Here is a 10,050-nt window from a genome sequence, read left to right on the forward strand (position 1 = left end):
GTTTTAAAGGAACCGACAAATAGGACACGCTCGCGACACTGTCACCTTTTACCTTTAGCCTGGTGCTGCACAATCTGTCACTGGACCTCAGGGACCTGCTGGGGGTGTAGGGACTAAGAAGATCACCAATGTAAGATGGTGCTTGTCCATGTAAGGCCCTATAGACCAGAACCAGGATCTTGAAATGAACCCTGAAGTTGACTGGCAGCCAGTGAAGCTGGAGGAGAAGCGGGGTGATGTGGGTGTGTTTGGAGGACTTGGTCAGAAGCCGAACACAGGCGTTCTGAACCACCTGTAGACGGTTCAGGGAGGTTCTGCTCAGACACGTGAAAAGAGAGTTACAGTAGTCTAAGCGTGAGGAGATGAAGGTGTGGAGAACTGTCTCAAGTTCAGAGCGGGACAGAATGGGACTCAGCTTAGCAACGTTCCTGGAATGGAAGAAGGAAGAGCCAACAAGAGAACTGACATGAGAATCCAGGGTGAGGGCTGGGTCAAAGGTCACGCCAAGATTCCTGACGGGAGGGTTTGGTGTGAGAAGCAAGCTGACCAAGAGAGTCTCGGACTTTGGGAACCAGCTTGTCTGGGGCACAGATGAGGATCTCAGTCTTATCTTCATTCAGCTGAAGAAAGCTCCCACCATCCAGGTTTTGATAGAGTCTAAGCAGGTGTGTAGCAGCTGCAGCTTAGACATCTCATGGGGCTTAAAGGAGATGTACAGTTGGATGTCATCTGCATAAAGATGGTAGGAGATTCCTTTGAAGGAACTCAGGATGTGCTGAAGAGGAAGCAGATAGAGGAGGAAGAGCAGAGGCCCCAGCACAGAATCTTGTGGGACACCATGGGTAAGAGAGGTGGTGGAGGACCTAAACTTGGAGACGGCCACAGAAAAGGAGCGCTCAGAGAGATAAGAGGAGAACCACTCCAAAGCAGATCCTGATAGGCCTACCCAGTCTCTCAGCCTCTCCAGTAGCAGGTAATGGTCAACAGTGTCAAAGGCTGCAGTCAGGTCCAGCAGGACCAGAACAGAACAGTCCCCTGCATCACTGTGAGTCAGAAGGTCATTAAAGACCCTAAGAAGAGCTGTTTCAGTAGAATGAGCTCTACGAAAACCTGACTGGAAGCTATCATAAATGTTATGTTCATCAAGAGCAGCTGTGAGTTGTTTAGCCACAATCACAACAAGTCAGCCGTAACAGTTCACCGCACAAGAGAAAACCATATAATGGACTGGGACAACAAAAGGATTATAAACACTGAACAACAGAAATACAAATGATGGATAAAGGAAGCCATAGAGATAAGGAGAAGTGGATACGGGACCATGAACAGAGACAATGGGGTTTACACGTTGGATCGTGCATGCGACCGTGTCATTGGTGAAGGGAGAGCGGGCAGCAGAGGGCAACAACGTCCTTTGCTGCCCACAGACAAATGGAGAAGGAAGTGACGCCACCATCAGCATCAACTCTGAGGAAGTTTACAGCTGGTAAACGAAACTGTCAGCAAGGTAAAAAAAAAAAAAAAAAACTTTTCTGTGTTTTAACAAAGAACCGAAAATGCAGTTTGAAACTAAACTCAGCAAGAACATACCAAAGATGTTTAACCAATTCCATACTTCTGCATAATGTCACCCAGCGGAAGAATGTAAATTGAAAACAACAAGGGACCCAGGGGTTGTTTGATCATGAGGTGTATTCCATGGCTGTGGTGAGTGGGCAGTGCGGGTATCATCCAGCATATGCCAGCTGATGCCACTGCACCACCCCACTTACACCCTCAGCCATCAGTGTCTAAGTGCGGTTTAAAATTGGAAGTGGGCACCGGCACTCGGGAGGAGGCTGAAATATCCCCCTGCCAAATGCCGTTGAATGTGCTCACTCCCAAGGCCCTAAGTGTGTGTTTGTGTGGAATGTCGTCAGTGGAAGTGTATAAGGTGCAAATAAAATTGGGGGGCAGGTTTCCACAGGAATGCGGAAATGGGGTCCATACCCGCACTCCCTGACTTGCCTACCCCCCAAGGTCCTATGTGTATGTTTGTGTGATGATGTGAGGGAGCAGGAGGAGAGAAATATGCGGGGATGGGGAAGAATGGCTGGTTGGGCTTAGCCCTCCAGGGAGCCAGCTCCCCTACTGGCCCCAATAGGCACCTCTGTTGTCAAACTGCCACCCAGGGCATGGAGACCCCAGCCCATCCTGCCAAGGCCCAAAGCAGCAGCATTACAGAGCCTCACGGAGTCCGAGGGCACCAACCCAACCCCACCCCAGCAGAATATCTATGCCCACCCCTGCATTTGCACAACTTCCAGAATATATAAGACATGGGACATCCAGGTAAGGTTGGGTCCTCCCCCTCCTGGACCTCCCCCTCCCCTGTGATGGAACGGCAGAGGAGCCGAGGTCTACCTGAGGCCCCCGAACCTGGGCCAGGCACTGCTGGGTGTCCCTGCCTTCTTCCCGGCAGCATACATGTCAGGACCCGACCCCCAAGGCCCCGCCCAGATCCTCACACGGGGCCGGCCACCCCCATACCCCGAGCCCCCAGGCCCCCACCCAGACCCGCCCAGGGGCATTGCAGCCGCCAGGCAGTGACCCATGGCCGCCGCCAAGATCCCCAAGGGGCCCCACTCACAACCGCCAGTAGTCCACCACCCGAGGCAACCCAAGCACCTCCAGAGGGGGGCAACGGCCCCCCAGTCCCAGAAACCCCCAGTGAACCCACCTCCAGGGAACATCCGGATACTCCAAACTCAGACCCCACACCCCCCCACCCACACCATCCCGCAGGACAACATCAACGGCCCCCCACCCTCGCTATGTGATGGAACCGATCAAAGGAGCCCAGAGAGATTCATCTGAAGTGAAAGCAGAGGCTAAATCAAGTGCATTATGATCTAACAAAAGATTTCTATACTGGTTAATGCAGAGAGTTTCTCTATTTTTCCAATTCAAGAGGATAGTTTTCTTAGCGATGCATATGGCAGTCAGAACACGTGAACCAAAGATGTTGCAATCGGGACATCGTCCAGGTTTCCCAGTAAACAAAGAGAGGGGGAAGTTGGGATATGACATTTCAGACATTTTGACAGATCCTCACATACTCTACCCCAAAATTCCTGGACAGGTGGGCAGGACCACAGTGCATGAATATAATTGTCAGGAACGTTGTTTGTGCAGTGTGTACAGGTGTCAGATGACACAAACCCCATCTTGAACATCCGATGACCTGTATAGTGTACTCTGTGTAGAACTTTGTACTGAATTAATTGTAAATTGGGGTGTCTGATCATTTTAAAAGTTTTTAAACAAGTTTGGGACCAGAAGTCCTGGTCAAAGCTAACTGATAGATCCACCTCCCATTTTTCAATAGGGATTGCTATTTTATCGTCTATTTTGGACAGTGTCATATATACTTTAGACAGTAGTTTGGGGGGTTTGAGATTATAGAAGTCTAATACCCTTGGTGGTGTTTGTAATTCTATTTCATTGAGCTTAAATTTTTGTTTGACTACAGATTTAATTTGGTGATATTCTAAAAAGCTATTCTTATCCATTCCAAATTGGGAGACTATTTGATTAAATGGGATGAAGTCCAATCCTTCATATATGTGTTCCAGGTATAGGATTCCTTTATTTTTCCAGTCCGGAAGGTTCATCATTTTGTTGTTTTGCAAAATGTCAGGATTGTTCCAGATAGGTGTGCGTCTGCATGGTACTAGTGAAGACTCTGTCATTTTAAGATACTCCCACCATGCTGTCAGAGAGGTGCTGATACTAATACTTTTGAAGCCTTCATGTTTCCTTATGCTTGAGCTAATAAATGGTAAGTCTGAAAGCTCTATCGCATTGCAAAGTGTCTGTTCTGTATCTAACCAGGACTCGTCTAGTGGGTTATCTTGCAACCATCTTGGTATATATTGCAGCCTGTTTGCTAAGAAATAATAATAAAAGTTGGGTAAATCCAGTCCTCCTCTGTCTTTGGTCTTCTGAAGCGTTTTTAAGCTAATTCGTGGAGGTTTATCCTGCCAAAGGAATTTAGTAATTGAGGAGTCCAGAGATTTAAACCAGTCAGCTGGTGGTTTGTTTGGGATCATGGAGAATAAGTAATTTATTCTAGGTAAGACCATCATTTTAATTGTAGCAACTCTCCCCATGAGTGATATTGGTAAGGATTTCCATCTTGCAAGATCATCTTCCACTTTCTTTAAAAGTGGGATGTAGTTTAGTTTGGTTAGATCTGCTAACTTGGGAGAGACATTAATTCCCAGGTATGTGATATTCCCTGACTCCAATTGTGTGTTAAGCAAATTGACAAATGAGAAATTAATTGGTAGAACTGTGGATTTTAACCAGTTTATAGAGTAATCTGAAACTCTGGAAAAAGAGTTTATCAGTTCTATTGCTTGGGAGAGAGAGGATTGAGAATTCTGGAGAAACAGTAAAACATCATCTGCATAAAGACTGATCTTATGTACTATTTTCTTACACTTTATCCCTTTAATATCTGTTGTTTGCCTAATTGCTGCTGCTAGTGGTTCAATAAAGATAGCAAATAGTGAGGGGGAGAGTGGGCATCCCTGCCTGGTCCCCCTCTGAAGACAGAAGCTAGCTGATATTTGGTCATTCGTCCTGACACGTGCTGTTGGTGAACTGTATAATGTTTGTAGCCAGTTTATGAAGAAGTTCCCAAAACCAAATTTATGTAAAGTTGCAAATAAGAACTTCCAGTTAATTCTATCAAAAGCTTTTTCTGCATCTAGAGATAATACACTAGTTTCTATGTTTCTACTGTAAGAGAAATCTATCAAATTAAGTAATCTACGTGAATTTGTGGGTGATTGTCTACCCTTAATGAAACCAGTTTGGTCAGGGTGTATTATGAAGGGGGTTACCTTCTCTAATCTTTTGGCCAGGGCTTTACAAATTATTTTGAGATCAACATTAATAAGAGAAATTGGGCGATAGCTGGTAGGAAATGCCGGGTCTTTGCCTGGTTTTAACAAGAGACTAATATTGGCTGAATTCATGTTTGGCTGTAATCTGCCGCTCTCTTCGATTTCCCTCACCATTCTGAAAAATGTTGGTGCCAGAATGATCCAGAATTCTTTGTAGAATTCTACTGGGAACCCGTCTGGACCTGGAGCTTTCCTATTAGTCATGGATTTAAGGGCTTCCTGGTGCTCCACTGATGTTAGTGGCGAGTCCAGGACTGTAACTTGGCTGTCTGATAATTTAGGAAGTGTTATCCTGTCAAGGAACTCATTGATCTCGTTATCTGATGGGTTTATCTGTGGTGAGTACAAAGTTTGGTAAAAGTCTCTGAAGGTGTTGTTTATTCTTTCAGGATCATATACTATATTCCCGGTTGAGTCTTTAACAGCAGATATGGTAGTTTTCTCTTTATTTATTTTTAATTGGCTAGCTAAGAATTTACCTGATTTATTACTATGTTCAAAGTTTTCTATTCGTAGTCTTTGTGCTAAAAACTGTGTCTTTTTGTCAATAATTCCATGAAGTTCTAATTTAGCTTTACGTAATTTGCTCATTGACTCTTCTTCTGTGGACGCCTCCAAAGACTTGATGATTTCTTCTAACTCCTGAATACGTTTGTTTTCCGTTTTTTTCATATGTGATGAGAAAGAGATTATTTTACCTCTCATCACTGCCTTTCCTGCCTCCCAAAGAATAGATGCTGATGTTCCAGGCAGGTCATTATGTTCTAAATGTAAAGCCCACTCCTTTTTAAAAAATTCTATAAAACCTTCATCTTTAAGCAGTGATGTATTAAACCTCCAGTTTTTGTTTGGTGGGATTGTCTTTTTATTTACCAGAGTTAAAGAAACCGGAGCATGGTCGCTGACAACTATGGGGTGTATCTCAGTGTCTGAAATGTCAGCCAACAATGAGCTGCTGACTAGAAAATAATCCAAACGTGAGTGAGAGTGATGGACGTGCGAAAAAAAAGTATACTCTCTACGGTTAAGATGAAGAGATCGCCATGCACCACAAAGCCCATAATCACTCATGTACTGTTTAACTATGTTAGTGGATTGCCAATTGCGCTGAGTCCCAGCTGTACTGAGCCAGTCTGTTAAGGAATTCATCCAAAAATTAAAATCACCTCCAAGTATAAGTGGACAGTCCAAGTGTTCGGAGAGTACAGAGAAAAACTTATGAAAGAATGGAGGGTCATCAATATTTGGACAGTATATGCTGACGATACATAAGCGTTGGTTCTGTACAGATATTTTTAACATTATAAATCTACCCTCTGGATCTGAGACAGTGTTCAATACTGTGAAATTTATGTTTTTGTGTATTAAAATAGCTACACCTCTTTGCCTAGAGTTATAGCAGGCAGAGAACATGCTGGGAAACTCAGGTGTTTTAAGTTCATCTGCAGATGTGGCAGATCTATGAGTCTCTTGTAACAATATTACGTCTGCTTGCACTCTCTTTAGCTGATCAAAAATTTTTAATCTCTTCTCTCTAGAGCCAGCCCCATGTACGTTCCATGAGACAAACCTTAGTGCACCCATAGATGTGTGTGTGAGTAGCTATAATATGACGCCTTCATGTGTATGAGATAAGATAAGTAATTAAACGCATATATTAATCTTATAGTAAATAATAATAATAAGGGTGTTGTTATAATCATTATTATCATTTGCAACATTAAATAAAATAATAATAGTAGTAAAAAAAAAACAATAATTAAAAAAACAACTTTAATATAAAAAATATTAATGCTGATGATGATAATGTAAAATATATAATAAAATCAATAGTAGTAATAATAATAATAATAATAATAATAATAATAATGACAACAACAACAAGACAAGCCCAACAGTGTTTTGATTGTGCAATGAAACGCCTTAGGCTACTTACTCTCCTAGACATGCTAATGGCTAGGCCCTCCGACGCTAATGCCAGCCTATCCATGCTTAAGGTCCGTCGAGGAGGTAGGAAATCCAGCCAGTGGCCAGCCTAGGCATGCTAATGGCTAGCCTCTCCAGTGCTAACACCAGCCCGTCCAGGCTAACGCTAGCCTATCCATGCTAATAGACTGCAGAGAGGGTGTGTGAACTAGCCAATGACAGCCGAGGGCTGCTAGTCCCTAGCGTATCTAGTAATAACACTGCTAAAAATGCTATTCCTCAGTAAGCAGCGCCAGCCTCTCAGTTACCGGCGCCAGCTTATCATTAATCAGATCGTTTGTTTGCTTCGGAATTTATATAGCCTCCTGCTGCTGGGCAGTAGTCTTAATTTTGGCCCCCATACCGCGCCATAATTAATTACATTAGCCGGTTCCCTTGCGAGGCTTTGTTCAGCAGCCTTGGTAGCTTCTGCAGCCAGATCAGCTGCAGCTTTTTGTTCCAAAGCACTCACCCGGTCCCATATTTCCACTGCAATTGTCTTTAGATCGTGGCAGACATCACTCTGACTTTTTACTACATCCTTAAGGGTTGCTATTTCAGTGCTCAGCTGCTCCATTCTCCTTAATAGACAAGATAATTCCAAGCTGCTAAATGTCACTGGTGGCAGGCCCTCCAGGTTATAAGACGTAAACCTTGGGACATTAATTCCACACTCCTTCAGCACTTTGAGACAAATCTTTAATTTGTTTATATCTTTCTGAGCACCATTATGTTGAATATTTCTCTGAGTGGTGGAACAGAGATTAAACAAGTTCTTCTTGGAGGCCTCAATCCACTCCGAATCAAAGGTGCTAGTTGCCAGTAGCACAATCTGCTCTTGGCTCATAATCTTCATTTTGGTGAAAAGGAAGCTCAATAGTTCATCCTCGACGACCACTTTACCCTCGGGAGTCGGGTAGATCTCAGGTTTCAGCCGAGAGCGCTTGCAGGTAGCCGTCAGGGCAGAGGCCGCGTCAGCCATCTTGATCCAGGAAGCAAAAGGTCAATGCCAGCGATTATTGAGTGAATGAGCTGAGGAACAATGTTTGATGTAATGAGCTGTAGCGAGGCCACGCTCCTCGGTGGCCAAATTTAATTTCACTTTCTTGTTTGAGTGTTTTTTTTTTATTCTTTTACCATCCGTTTGCTTAATTTTGTATTGTGAAAGTGTACAGCACCTTGGGCTACTACAAAGGTAGAGGAAGGTGCTATAGAAATAAGTAAATGATGATGATGATGATGATGATGATGATTCAGTCTTTTAGGGTGGAGCAGAGACTAGTACCGCTCTACTTATCAACACTTTCTTTTTCTTACATTTGTATTGTACCTCACTGTTTACTTTTACAATTTGCACATCTGGCATACAACTGTTGTGGTTCATTTAAAGCATCTTTATTTGCTTCAGAGCAATAAGCTGTTGGTTCAGTTGATCTCCTGCTGTCCATGTTTGTAGTTTCTGTATCCGATAGTAACAAACACTCATGATGGGTTAGAGATCAGAGATCCTGTGAGCTCCAAGCATCTGTGCCAGGTTTAGGTGAATTGGGTAACATTTATTAGCTATGTAGCAGTGAGGATTAGCTACATTTATTAAATGACCAATAGGATGTCATCCCAGCAAAACCATCCATTCAGCACAATATCTCAATCCAGAATGACTTCCTATCGCTGGCTCCTTCAAAGGCAGTTGGAAATCTGGGTGTTGTGATTGATGAACACCTGGCCTTTAAAGATCATGTTGCCTCTGTTGCTCGTTCATGCCGCTGTATAACATATGAAAGATCAGACCATACCTAACACAACATGCCACCCAGCTCCTGGTGCAATCTACTGTCATCTCCCGCCTCGATTACTGCAACGTCCTTCTAACTGGTCTTCCAGGCTGTACTGTGAGACCTCTTCAAATGGTCCAGAACGCAGCGGCGCGTCTGGTCTTCAATCAGCCAAAAAGAGCACACGTCACCCCTCTGTTCATTGAGCTCCACTGGCTACCGCTAGCAGCACGCACCAAATTCAAATAGCTAACACTAGCATACAAAGTCCGAGACGGTACGGCTCCCATCTACTTGAATCCTCTTGCAAAGGCTTACGTCTCGGCCCGGCCGCTCCGGTCATCACAGGATGGTCGGCTAGCAGTGCCTACACCACGCTCAGGACAATCCAGACTCTTCTCATGCATCGTTCCACAAATGTGGAATGACCTTCCAAGCACTACCAGAACAGGAGCTTCCTTTTCAATTTTCAAGAAACTACCGAAGACCCTGCTCTTCAGAGAGCATCTTCTTAACTAGCACCCTCCCTGCACCCGTCCCCCCTCTCTACTGTCCACTCCTTGTTCCCTCCTCTCCATGACTGATGTCAATTTGTTGTTGTTGTTGTTGTTGTTGTTATTCTCAAGGGCAAAATGCCGATTATCACTTGTAAGTCGCTTTGGACAAAAGCGTCTGCTAAATACATAAACATAAACATAAACATAAACATGTGATATTCCATATGAATATGAATTAACAATCTGATTGGTCTTTGAATATTTGATTTAATATTATTTTAAATTCTTTGAGTATTCAGGGAACACACACTCCATATTAATTCAGACAGTCATATAGTTTTAAAAAAATAATTTAATTCTATTTTTCTGAACTAATGATTATACAAGACAATGTATGAATGAAGCTAGAGGTTATTCATAAAACGGATGCCATTTGTGCCGAGTCTATGCACCCTTTGTGTTGAAGGTCCCCCGTGCGATCCAGGGGGTCAAGAGGTCGGGATGGACACTGCTGGCAACGAAACCCGTAGTTTAGCTCCGAGCACGACCTGTCTAGTCTGAGATACCCTCCAGGTGACGGCAGGAAGCTGGCGTATCTGTTTTGCATCTGGGGCTGTTGCATCTGATATCACTTGCAAATGTTGCAGAGCGACTGTGACCTTGGTAAAAAAAAGAGAGGATGGTTCCAAATGCTTGCTCACCTGATTGGCCTAATTGGGAGACGGCTGAAGTGCTGACTAGATCAGGAAGTGACCCTTGTATTTATTAAATGTTGTTGACAAATTTAGACGAATCAGAATTTGTCAAGTTTAAAGGGCGTTACCAAAGACCTCAGAGAATCCCTCCCTCACTCAGATACTG

The 10,050-nt window shown here is 43.8% G+C and overlaps 1 protein-coding gene across 11 annotated transcripts in view; it reads left to right on the top strand.

Annotated features, from left to right (window-relative positions):
* Positions 1-10,050, top strand: part of adgrb1a (adhesion G protein-coupled receptor B1a) — a 433,081-nt gene that overhangs the window by 168,822 nt on the left and 254,209 nt on the right. The window lies entirely within an intron of this gene.

The sequence above is a fragment of the Nothobranchius furzeri genome, chromosome 5 (assembly GCF_043380555.1).
Source record: "Nothobranchius furzeri strain GRZ-AD chromosome 5, NfurGRZ-RIMD1, whole genome shotgun sequence".
Taxonomy (NCBI): Eukaryota; Metazoa; Chordata; class Actinopteri; order Cyprinodontiformes; family Nothobranchiidae; genus Nothobranchius; species Nothobranchius furzeri.